This window comes from Bombina bombina, chromosome 1 (genome assembly GCF_027579735.1).
Source record: "Bombina bombina isolate aBomBom1 chromosome 1, aBomBom1.pri, whole genome shotgun sequence".
Taxonomy (NCBI): domain Eukaryota; kingdom Metazoa; phylum Chordata; class Amphibia; order Anura; family Bombinatoridae; genus Bombina; species Bombina bombina.
Genome location: NC_069499.1, coordinates 992,989,021 through 993,002,030, shown reverse-complemented (window position 1 = coordinate 993,002,030; position 13,010 = coordinate 992,989,021). Strand labels below are relative to the sequence as shown.

The following is a 13,010-nucleotide window of genomic DNA, read 5'->3' as shown; positions in this document are numbered from 1 at the left end:
TTCCTATGGGCACCAGTACTCAACATAGCATACAAACCTCACATAATAATGATCAATATTATCTTCACACCTTTATTTAAAAATAAATATAATTTATTAAATATAATATTTTCAAATATATTTATTTTAAACATATTATAGCATTATAAGTATTATAGCCAAAACTGTAGGACACACCAATGCCTTTCTGTGCTTCCTCTACATATCTTTATAAGACTTGCAGCTGGCAGTAAAAGCTTTAAACCAGCTTTAAGGATGGTAAGAATTATTGCATCATTAGTCTGCAATTGCTCTAAAGCAAGGACTTCTAGTAAAGGCCTAGAATATAAACCCCATGGTATGGGTCTGCAATTTATACGCTGCACACTCTCTGGTACTGGGACCCTCATTAAACACTGCGCTGTCTGATGCAGCTGTTTTTTACTGCTTGACCCAGATGAAGAAAAGGCAACTGGTCATCTGAAATCATTTCAGATCAGACTGATGCGCATCTGACCAGCAGTATACGCGCTGATGGCAGATGTCCTCACGCTGCAAACTCACTGGTGCTGGGACCCTCATTAAACAATGTACTGCAAGGTGCAGCATCTGATGCAGCTGTTTGTTCTGCTTGACCCCGATGAAGAAAAGACTTCTGGCAATCTGAAATAAATTCAGATCAGACTGATGCGCATCTGACCAGCAGTATATGAGCTGATGGCAGATGTCCTCACACTGCAAACTCACTGGTGCTGGGACCCTCATTAAACAATGTACTGTAAGGTGCAGCGTCTGATGCAGCTGTTTGTTCTGCTTGACCCCGATGAAGAAAAGACTTCTGGCAATCTGAAATAAATTCAGATCAGACTGATGCTCATCTGGCCAGCAGTATACGCACTGATGGATGATGTCCTCATGCTGCAAACTCACTGGTGCTTGGACCCTCATTAAACACTGTACTGTAAGGTGCAGCATCTGATGCTGCTGTTTGTTCAGCTTGACCCAGATGAAGAAAAGACAACTGGAAATCTGAAATAAATTCAGATCAGACTGATGCACATCTGGCCAGCAGTATTCACGCTGATGCCAGATGTTTTTACGCTGCTAACTCGCTGGGAACCTCATGAAACACTGTACTGTAATGTGCAGTATCTGATGCAGCTGTTTTTTCTGCTTGACCCGGATGAAGAAAAGGCAACTGGCAATCTGAAATAAATTCAGATCAGACTGATGCGCATCTGGCCAGCAGTATACGCGCTGATGGCAGATTTCCTTCAAGGATTTTTAAATTACTAAACTGTAAGTATCTAAGGTAAGATTTTCTGAGATTAACAAGTTTGTTAGCTCTTTGAGCAAGACATCCCATTACCACATTAGATTGTAAATACAGATCCTGCTCCAAGAGCCTACAGACATGTGCAGTGAGGTCAGATAATTTCTCACATTTCTGTCACGCTTTTCTTTACTTTCCCATTTCATAGAAATCTTTAGCTTTAATTTGGTTCTGTATGTTTAAAGCTTTCTGTACTTTTCAAGGCTTATTGATATACAATATACAAATCATCTCTGTGACACTAGTATAATTACACTTACACTGCTATAACTTTAATAAACTGATATTAAATGAAATTGAATGGCTTAAATCCATTCTTACTGCACATATCTGTCTAATGTAATAATGTTAAGGATCTTGGTGAAGAGAATACAATGATATGATTATTATGTTTGCACTTATATCCTCAATGCAATGCCTTGACGTATGGACACCAATAAGCACCTTGCAGCTGGTTTACAATTTTATCTGAGAACTGCAGCAACCTGGAACAAGGACTATTATATCTGTGAAACTAAACTTGAATGTCTACAAACACTCTGGGACAAGTACTACTGTTGGATTTTTGAAGCAGAGAGTCCTAGTGAAGCACACGATTTGATAGGTCATGGGAAGGTCCTGTATTTTATACCTCAGATTAGAAATTGAAAAAAAAACCCTGCATTATAAGGTACAGTGTGTCATGCACCTATGTTCTTGCATTGGATGAAAAATCCTTACAAGATGTGCATTGACTGATTCATATCTGGCAAGCAGTATAACGAAGACTGGAATACTCTATGGCAGTGGCAGGAAGATTGAAGATTTCAGAGGGACTAGTGTTATGCCACATGCTGAGTGCAGTCTTACATCAGAGATTTCTTTTATTTCTCTACACTGTAAGTATCCAGAGGTAAGTTCTCCTTAAATACAAGAATGTAAGCTCTTTGAGCAAAGCACTGAAACACTAGATTGTAAGCTCCTTGGAACAGGGTCTGCACCCATGGAAATCCTTTAGAGCAGGGACTCCCATTGTACCAAATAAATGTATTGTTGTTGATAGAGTGAGATAAACCCTCCATTTAATTAGTTCAGCAAGGAATAAATATACAATGCATAGAATATACAAATTATCCCACAGAGTATTACTAATTCAAAATGCATTTTAATATGGCACCCCTTATGCTCCTGTTAGTTTAAACCAGTAGTATAGCAAACTGTGAAATACAGGAGGCTTAAATAACACAGCATCAACCATAGGCAGCCTGTTTCGCTACTTTGGGACTCTTTCTCACTCAAGTCATTATGGTTGATGCTGATGTCCTCGAGCATTCCACCCTTTGCTACAGGGCTGCCCATTATATTGAAATGGATTTTGAATTGTAAGTGTTGCAATTTTGCACAGATAAGTACATTTATTTTTTGCTATGATTAATACAATGGAGGAATGAGCCCCAAATGGGCCAAACAGGCTGTCTATGGTTGGTGCTGCTGTTCTGCTCAAGCATTAATTTCACGCTTTGTAAGTGGGGTTACGAAAATTAATGTAATCATCAGCAAAACTGGCATATAGCCATAAACCTAAAATCAATGCTTGAGTCCAATAACATAGCACCTACATCATACTGAAGAGCCCCAACAAGGGTGAAACAACCTGCCTATAGTGAAAAAACACATTGTAGTATTACAATATATTATTCCCCTGCAAGACACCACTCTTTTTGTACTGGTTTTGTATGTAAGCAGAACTATTACAGAATAATAAGGCTTCCATATATCATAAGAGTCAAAATTTTGCCTGATTGCCAAGTGCCCTTGACATAGTAAAAGTGTTCCTACCTAAAACTATTAAATGGTCAGATGTTCTGCACATATCTGCAATAAAAATGTTTGTATATTTAAATATGAGGACACAAAGAATATCTCTTAATGATAGCAGCAACTGGATCACCCGAATCACTCAGCAGCAACTGGATCACCCTGGATCACCCGAAAAGCCTCTAACAGTTATGTCCATGCTTAATTCAGTGCAGGCCTCCATTTACCAAGTTGGCTACAAGCTCATCATGCTGTAACACACCTAGTAAAGAAGGCTTATTTACAGTATACTGAGAACTTGAAAAACAGCCCTATTAATACTTAGAAATCAGCTATTTAGATATTTTAAATTGCTCTTTTATCTGGTGTCAGATCAAAGTAATTGCCAAAGAAAGATGATAACTACATTATTTGTTTACAAACTGAATAATAAAGTATGCATTGTTGCACATGTCTAGTAAATTCTTTGCCTTGATAAAAAATATAATGTTCTAATTCTTGAGAGCATTTATTGTTAAATGTTTGCAGTACACTACAGGTTACATCGTATGGGACCTACTAAAGGGATATAAAACCCATTTTGTTCTTTCCTGATTCAGATAGAATATTACAGGCAATTTGAAATTATTTTCCAATTTACTCCTATTATCAAATGTGCTTAATTCCCTTGATATACATTGCTGAATTTACAAAACACATCAACATTTAAAAGTACAGTTACACTCATAATAACACTATCTGATGCAAAAATATTAAATAAAAATATTGCATTAAAAAGTTATAAGGGCTCAAAGATATGAGGTCTCAGGTGTTATATATAAAAAAAGACTGCAAATGGCTTTAACATAGAGATACTGTACATTCATACACATGGCTAAATATGTATATGTATGTATATGTGTGTATATATGTATTTATATTTGTATATACGTAGTTACGGAATATAAACACTTACATACATATGCATACATATATAGACCTATATATATAAGTGCATTGGAGCCCTTTGCAGTTAAGTAGATGAAAACATGAAAAACATATGTATGCAATATTCATAAGTGTTTAACTATGTATTTACTGTATAAATTTCACATTCCAATGTTTTTGCACAATGGGGAATATGTTCTATGTATTTTTAAATAGATAATCCTATATATCTGTATACATCTAGACCTATATATAATCAAGTTTATATATATATATATATATATATATATATATATGTATGTATATGTATGCATAAATATATATTTGTGCAAATATCCATCAGATATACATTTAAATCTCTCTTTAAGAATACATAGAACATATTCTGCTATCTGCAGAACATTAGATTATGAAAGATGCAATATTATCTTCTTATTGTATGCTTTTAAATAACCGCCATCGTGTTTATGTGATTTGTGGGTGCTAGGTATTTTTCAGCTACATTGAAGTCTATGGGGGGAATGTGATTTTGTATTCACAACTTCTCAAGGTCTATTTTTTACTGTGACGTTATGAACATGAGAGAGCAACCTTTTTACTTTCAACTCGTAATATGAGCCTGAAACTCTGAGAGCAAAAAATAATTAAGCAGTCATTTTATCCCCTTGGTTGCCAGTAACACATGTACAGAGCAGTGATGTAACCCCCTTGGATGCTAGAGGTAACCAACCCAGCAATGATTGACCACCCTCATGGTTGCCTGTAACACATATAATAGAAAATGCACAGTGTAACTTCTTTTTGAGCCATATTTCTAATGCATAAAGGCCTAGAAGGTCCTTTACATTTAGCTGACAGGGGTCTTTAAAAATACTGGACATTTAAGTGTCCAGTATTTTTGTACAGATTTTACTGGACAGCCTGTTAAAATACTGGACTGTCCGGTTGAATACTGGACACTTGGTAACCCTAAGTCCAACTAATCAAGATACCCTACTTATTACCTTACAGATCAGTCATGTAAAACTTACATAGGCTAATGAGTTAAAACAAGTAATTTCTGCATTAAATGTCTCTTTAAATGTTAATATTTACTGTGCATATACAAAAAAACATTGACTGTAATGTTCTTTTAATCACCGTTTCTCCAGATTTGCAGCACTTCTAACCAGATTGTGTATTTTATATAAATTTTGTGCAAACACAATCCCCTCCCTACAGCTTCAGGAATAGGCTTCCCTGTAGTAAGATGACACATTTAAAGAGATTTACTTATCTGAGCTCATGTTAAGTCCTGTGACAAGGTCCTGCTCTGCAGTATAAAAGAATTTCTGTAACTGACTGTAGACATAGACAGTGTCTTGCTGTTGTGACGTCACGCGAGCGATCACGTGACGTCCGACAGTCTCACAATGCAGCAGCAGGCGGCAGCACGCACAGCGTAGGCTGTGGGCACTGCACATCAGGATCAGCTGAGCGGAGCCTGTTAGATGACGAGTGCACATGGGTTGCGGGCGGCTGCCACTGCTAGGGCTGGGCTAATGGGCTTAAATAGTAAAAAATATAAATAAATAAAAAAGTTCAAAAGCTAAAAAATAAAAAAAATTCAAAAGCAAACTACCTAAGGCTATGTCCGTTTTAAAAAAAAAAAAAATTACTGGGCAGAAGCCTGAAATACCGGACAGTCTGGTCTAATACCGGACACCTGGCAACCCTACTAGCAACCCGGGACAGCGGGACAGACCCCTAAAATCGGGTCTGTCCCGCGAAAATGCAGTGGTCCACAGTGTTATGTAGGAGGAGCTGTAACTGGATATTTGCAGTTCATGTGCTACACTCAGTCAAGGGGTGATTTCAGTGTGTGATACTAGTAGCAAAAGGGGATATTAAACTCAATGCTTTGTGTGTATTTGTTATGAAAAATACTGTATATTGGACAAAAGTAGGAAGGGGCCTAGGATTGAGGTTAAAGGGACATTAACCACAACATTTGTTTTTCATGATTCAGATACAGCATACTATTTTAAAGTTTAAACAACTTTACAATGTACTTCTTTTATATAATTTGCTTTGTTCTGTTTGTATCCTTTGTGGAAAAGCATACCTAGGTAGGTTCAGGAGCTAGCTGCTAATTGGTGGCCGCATATATATATATGTCTCTTGTGATTGGCTTACTAATGTGTTCAACTTGCTCCCAGTAGTGCATTGCTCATTCTTCAAGAAAGGATACCAAGAGAATAAAGCAAACTAAATAATAGAAGTAAATTGAATAGTTGATTACAAATGTATGCTTTATCTGAATTACATTGTAGATGTTTTGGGAGGGAGGGGGCCAATGTGTGACTCTCAACTGAAACCCTAACCCAGTCACAGATTTGTGAGTTTTTTTTATGGAAGGCATCTCAGCTGGGTAGTGATGGTTTTTAATAAAGCCTGTGTTGAACTAAAAAAAAAAAAAATACATGGGTTTATAGTTATGATTTTTCATGCAGTTATAGATTTAGAGAGAGATAAATGATTAAAGCCTGGTATGGTAAGCATATAAAGTCTATATTGCATCCATTCTGATTGTTAATCTAACAAAGTTACAACCCTAATACTGTATTGGTAGCAACATACATGTAATCAAATTCTCTAAAAGAGCTGCAGTCTGAAACAGTCACAGCTCCCTGGTGGTCTAGTGGTTAGGATTCGGCGCTCTCACCGCCGCGGCCCGGGTTCGATTCCCGGTCAGGGAAGTTACGTTTTTGTTTATTTTTCCTTCATCACAAACCAATTATTTCATTTTTGAAGTCGCGCTATGCTTCCATTTAGAAGGAACGCTTAACATACATAATCGAACTATATACGATTGTGTAGTAATCCTGCGTACACTATCCCTAACCATTTATTTTAGCAGTTTTCAGAATCCCCCCAAAACGTCTTCTTACATTTTATAGTTAATAAATGCTCATGGCACTACAGCCCCTATAACATGTTCCCCGTTAATATACTCTATCCTCCAGCCCTCAGGGTGGCAGTAACCATCCCTCAGACCATTCTCCTTTTGAGTTAGATAGTCTCTAGTGCGACTGCGCGTTACCGGCTTCTGCAGGCGACGCGCTTGCTGCGGAGCTATGTGACGACAGCGACAGGACCGCGCACGCACCGCCCCCTCTGCGTCTGAGAGCAGCCGGGAGACCTGACAGGAGAGAGAGGAGCGGTGAGTAATATAGTAGGATGGGGCCTTACAGGGGCAATCGTGATTCGGGGGGCTAAATTGAGTCACCATTTCACCCGCATCATAATACGTGTACATACAGCATCTTATTGTGGCTGTGTAATACGTAGGCATGACTGTATGTATGGACAGGAGAATATATGTGCATCTGTGATTTTTAAATGGGAGGGGGCTGTAAGTAGATGTGGTATCTGGTGTAGGGGGCTGTATGATTATGTGCCCCAGGGGTAAGGTGGATGGTGTAGGAATGATTATATGTGTGAGCATCTTTAATGAGTGATTATGTATTGAGGGATGTGTTGCTGTTTGTGTGTGACTGTATATGCGGAGTGAGTGAGCTATGCCTATATGGACACCTGCTCTTGAGGGTTTGTAAATGGATGTTGGTGGATAGCTGGGCTTTTGGTTACTAAAATATATGTGATGTGCAGGGCTGGGTAGATTATAGAATCTATGGAATGTCTCTTAGATTTGTAACATTTTATTTCTGCATTCTAACTTTTTGGTTCGTTGTAAATACCCACTCACAAGCACCATTATTCTGTGTATGGGAGCCTCTTGTTCAGTAGTATGTGTATGTATATTATTATTAAAAAGATATATCTATAAAGAGACAATATATTCCAAAGGGCTATGATATTAGGTATATGAAGCTGTAACTAAGCATATGTGTTATTTGTGTTCGTGTGAAGGTAGCTGTGGCTGTATTTGTGATTTTGTGCTAATGTGACTTGTTTTATAGGGGACTGTGTGTAGGATTATATAGCCCTTCTGCAAATTCTTCTTCATATATATCTGTGTAAATCCTTTTTTTTTTTTTTCTTTCTTTACATGAATGGATTTTGTGCCTGTGTGCAAGAGGAAATTGATTGTGTTCTCTGTAGGAACTGTGTGTAGATAAGGCTGAATGTGGTAGACAGATAGTAAGGTTAAATGATGCTTACATTTTTTTTAAAAAAAATCTTCAAGTACTGAAATGGTCTCTCTTGGCTCCAGTTCACTACAGGGCAAGTAGTGATAGCCTTACTATATTTTATTTGCTTTCCATTGTATTTATGGCTTCTGGATTCATAATAACTAAGGCTTTTGCTATTTCTAGTGAGCCCTGTGGCTATACTTATGATTGGAAACATGTTTATTAAATTAGCAAAGGAGTCCCAGCAAACATCGAACAGCTTCATTTATGCTCAGCCATGCAATCATATTTGAAGGGAAAGTAAAGTCAAAATTAAACATTAATGATTTATATAGAACATGTCATTTTAAACAACTTTCCAATATACTTCTATTGTCCAATTTGCTTTGTTCTCTTAGTATCCTTTGATAAAAAAAAAAGCATAACTAGGTACGCTAAGGAGCAGAAATGCACTACTGGGAACTAGCTGCTGATTAGTTGCTGCACATATATACCTCTTTTCATTGGATCACACTGTGTGTTCAGCTAGCTCTCAGTAGTGCATTGCTGCTCCTTTAACAAATGACACCAAGTGAATCAAGGGCATTTTATAAAGAGTAATTTGGATAGTTGATTAAAATTGTATGACCTATTTGAATGATGAAGCATTTTTGATTTTTATGTCTTTTTAATGTTATTTTTATTAACAGCAGCAAATTAGTGGCTGGACTAATGCTTAAAGTCTACACCAGGGGTGTCAAACTGGCGGCCCGTGGGCCTCATGCGGCCCTCCACCTGATTATATGCGGCCCACGACACCTCCATGAAAAATATTAAAAATAATAATTATACTATGCTTATTGCTTAAAGAGCGAGCGCTCTTACTGTTAGGGATGTGCATACGTGCAACGTTCATTCAGCTCTCCATTACAATAACTGTATCCCTTTGTTCCTGGGATTGCGATTCACTTGTATAGTGAGCAGCTGCGCTACGGTAGCGAGATCATCAAAGCTCCTGAAACTTTAAAGAACCACGTTGTTAAAAAACAGATACGTGGAAAATGATTTATTGGACACATGCAGCAGTATTTTATGTATGCTCATTACTATGGCAGCACTGATTTCCTGTCCATTCCATAATTTTCTCTATAAACTAAAAATCATTTACTTTTTATTTGATAAATATAAATTTTCAAATGGGTAAATAAATTCTCCGCAGCTATCACTGCATGCGGACAGCATTGTGATCCACTGTTTATAATACACAGGAAATGGTATACTATATATAGCAATGACAAGATATGTAGGTAGTGTGCGGCCCACAGGAGTTGCACTTGTATGGAAAATGGCCCAAGACTCAAATAAGTTTGAGACCCCTGGTCTACACCTTAGTCATCTTAAAGTCTTACCTTAGATTAAACTGCTCATAGCCTCCTGAACCCCTTTCTATATCATGCACCAGGAATGATAAAAGAAAAAAAAGTTATTTAAAAATTGAATATTGTTTCTGGCCACTTTCAAATGGCTGCCAAGCTCCGCCCATGATGTGGGGTTCATCTTGTCACTGCTGAATAGCATTGACAGTCTGTTGAATCTAACAAGTGAGGCTTTTGTGATTGGATGCCATATGCAGCACAGATTGTGATATCATCAGTGGGTGGAGCTTGGCAGCCATTTCAAAGTTGCCAGAAACAATATTTATTGTAAAATAACCTTTTTAACCGTTTCTGCTGCATGATATAGAAAGGTGTGCAGGAGGCTATGTGTAGCTTAATCTAATGTAAGACTTTAAGATGAGTAAGGTGTAGACTTCCCCTTTAAATATGTATTCTCTTGCTAAGTCTATTGCAGCTCCATTTTATAAGCTTTGAACCTCCCTTTTTTTTCTCTCCCCATGTTGTGGTTTTATTGGTGTATTGTGTAACGAGCATCCACATTGTGTCTTAAAATACTGAATTCTGCACCTCTGTGGTCCCATGTGTGTATATGGAATTTTTATATATACGGTATATGTATACACAGTCAGGCAGAGTTGGTTTGTATGTGTGTGTGTGTATGTATGTGTATATATATATATATATATATATATATATATATATATATATATATATATATATATATATATATATATATATATATATATATATATAATCACACACACTTTATCTGGATTCTACTTTAATTTGCTTTTACAGTTTGAGAGGAGTTCACGTGTGTGTGTATATGATTTCCTTCTTTAAACAGAGGCTCAAATGAGTGTTCACTGCCTTTATTAAGCTATATACTTGATGTCAAGGAAATCAGTTTTTTTTTTGTATTGATTAATTTTTTTTTTTTTTTTTCTCTCCCCAGTGAGGGGCTTGTGAATATTTGGTATAGTAGCACCAGTTTACTGCTATCCACATGTATTTACATTTGCAATGACTGAGAAGAATTTACATCTACCGCTAGATACCTTGATTACATTTGATCTCCCTCTGTTGTATGTTGCAGTGGGCAATGTGAGGGTTTTTTCCTTGCCTAGCTAGACCTATGTAATATATACTCTTCCCTTATCATACACCTTTCTGGATACTTTATTTCCTACAGCTTTCTTTGGTTCAGCTTGTGCTATCCTATTAGGTCTACTTTTATTAATTGTATTGACGTGGTCTCTAGGAAGGACCAACGTGTGTAATGCAGTTTAGGTATTATTTGCAGATTCTAGAAACAGCTGGAGAATCGTTAAAATGAAGTCTTGCAGTAATCTATATAATGCAGGAAGCAGGGTTTGCTAAAACATAAATGAAACCTAGGAGTCATCCAAAGTACTGTACTTTGGTGCAAGGAATATTTTTCTTAAATTGAATGTAAACTCTAGTGCATCCGGTAACGCCATAGTAATCTTTTATTAAAATTAGGTATACTTTAATTCATTGTTTTATTTAAATTTGAATAATTATGCCAAATTTTACCTTTTAATCCTGTCTGTTCGCACCCTACCTCCGCCTGCCATACTGTCTTCTTGATTGACAGTTCATGTAATTTCTATCTCCCAATCATTCCCCCCCCCCCCCCCCCGGGGTGTTCAACCACTTTTCTTAAACGTCATGCGTTGGTTATGCGCATGCGCTAAACTTAATATTTCTTATTGAGTCCAAATGCTCTATAACCCTCTCATTGGCAATATAGGAAAACACATCAATCGGATCCAAGTAAGTTGCGCTCAGAGCTGGATTCATTAATTTATGAGCGTAGATTAGCGCATGCGCAGAAAAAGTTTTTCTTGGGAGCGTGCTTCAAAGATACGTATAGAGCGGGTGGGACTGCTCTATACGTCAAACAGTGCTGAACTATGAAGTAGCGTTTGGGAGGAGTCTCAATGCAAACGGGGTAAAAATATTTTCTATATATTTCAGAAAACTTATTTTGGATATTAAAATTTACTTTGCGTTTACACTAGGACAAAGTACATAAATGCTTAGGAGGCTTCAAAACATTGTAAGTTAACATTCACTTTAAGAATTAGGATTGCATCATTTTAGATAATAAATATATAAAATCAAGCGTTGTCTCTTCTGAGATGTGTCCAACCATTAACTTGAAATACATATTGGTTTGTATTCCAGTACCACTGGTCCTTTTGTTTTAAATGTTATCCTCAGTATCCAACACCTGGTTATTTACCAATTTTGAATCTTTTGTTGAGTTCAGTTAGTTTCATTAATTCTGGTCGTACAAACCATGACTCACTGTGTTTGATTCATTTACAGAGAGAGGAAAACTGTCTTGTCCTTGCTGTCTTATATCAATGTTTGGATATTGTGGTGCTACAGTCTGAGGCATTCTAGGTTGCGACACCATGTGAGAAACATCAAGTTCTGCTTTAAGCGCAGTGGGGATTTTTCTGAGAATTATTTAATTAAGTGCACATCACACATCTTAATTATGCATCACCACTTACTCAGCAGCAAATAAGCACTAGATTGGAGAATCAGTCCAGAGGACACAGGAAGGGTTTAACAGGGCTCCCACAAAAGGGACTGCAGCCTTGACAAATAAGTCAGGATCACCACATGGCTTGTCCATGTGTTCTATAATGATTATATACAAACATATATATATATACATAAATATGTTACTAGAGTTTACTGGCTGGTCTACTAATGTAAACGCTAGGAAGAAGTCACATTTTTTTACTTGTCCTCATCAGCGACTAGTAGAAATTTCAAGGCCTGTTTGTTGTGTGTGTGTATATGTGTGTATATATATATATATATATATATATATATATATATATATATATATATATATATATATATATATATATATATATTAATATATATATATATATATTAATATTATACACCCCCAACCACCTGGCTAACATTTTAGACAATATTAAAAATGTTACATTTTTATTAAACAAATTATCATTTAAGGGACACTGGACCCAATTTTTCTTTCATGATTCAGATAGGGCATGCAATTTTAAGCAACAAATTTTACTCCTATTTTAAATTTTTCTTCATTCTCTTGCAATCTTTATTTGAAAAGCACGAAAGTAAGTTTAGAAGCCGGGCCATTTTTGGTTCACAACCTAGGTTGTCCTTGCTGATTGGACAGCACCAATAAACAAGTGCTGTCTAGGTCTGAACCAAAAATTGCCTGGCTCTTTAGCTTAGATACTTTTTTTTCAAATAAAGAAAGCAAGAGAACGAAGAAAAATTGATAATAGTAAATTAGAAAGTTGCTTAAAATCGCATGCTCTATCTGAATCATGAAAGAAAAAAATTGGGTTTAGTGTCCCTTTTAAATTCTGCAATTCATTTGTGCTTTAGATAGCAGACAATTATATTTCTCCTACATTGGTGTATCCG

General features: G+C 36.6%; 1 protein-coding gene and 1 non-coding gene across 2 annotated transcripts in view; both read left to right on the top strand.

Moving 5' to 3' along the window:
• Positions 1–6,702: 6,702 nt before the first annotated feature.
• On the top strand, positions 6,703–6,774 carry TRNAE-CUC (transfer RNA glutamic acid (anticodon CUC)). The gene has a single exon. It is a non-coding gene; the product is annotated as a tRNA-Glu (tRNA).
• Positions 6,775–7,163: 389 nt separating this feature from the next.
• Positions 7,164–13,010, top strand: part of DNAJC5 (DnaJ heat shock protein family (Hsp40) member C5) — a 41,139-nt gene continuing 35,292 nt past the window's right edge. The window contains exon 1 of the mRNA XM_053711537.1: positions 7,164–7,238. The gene's annotated coding sequence lies outside the window, so the exon portion shown is untranslated. The remainder of the gene's footprint in view (positions 7,239–13,010) is intronic.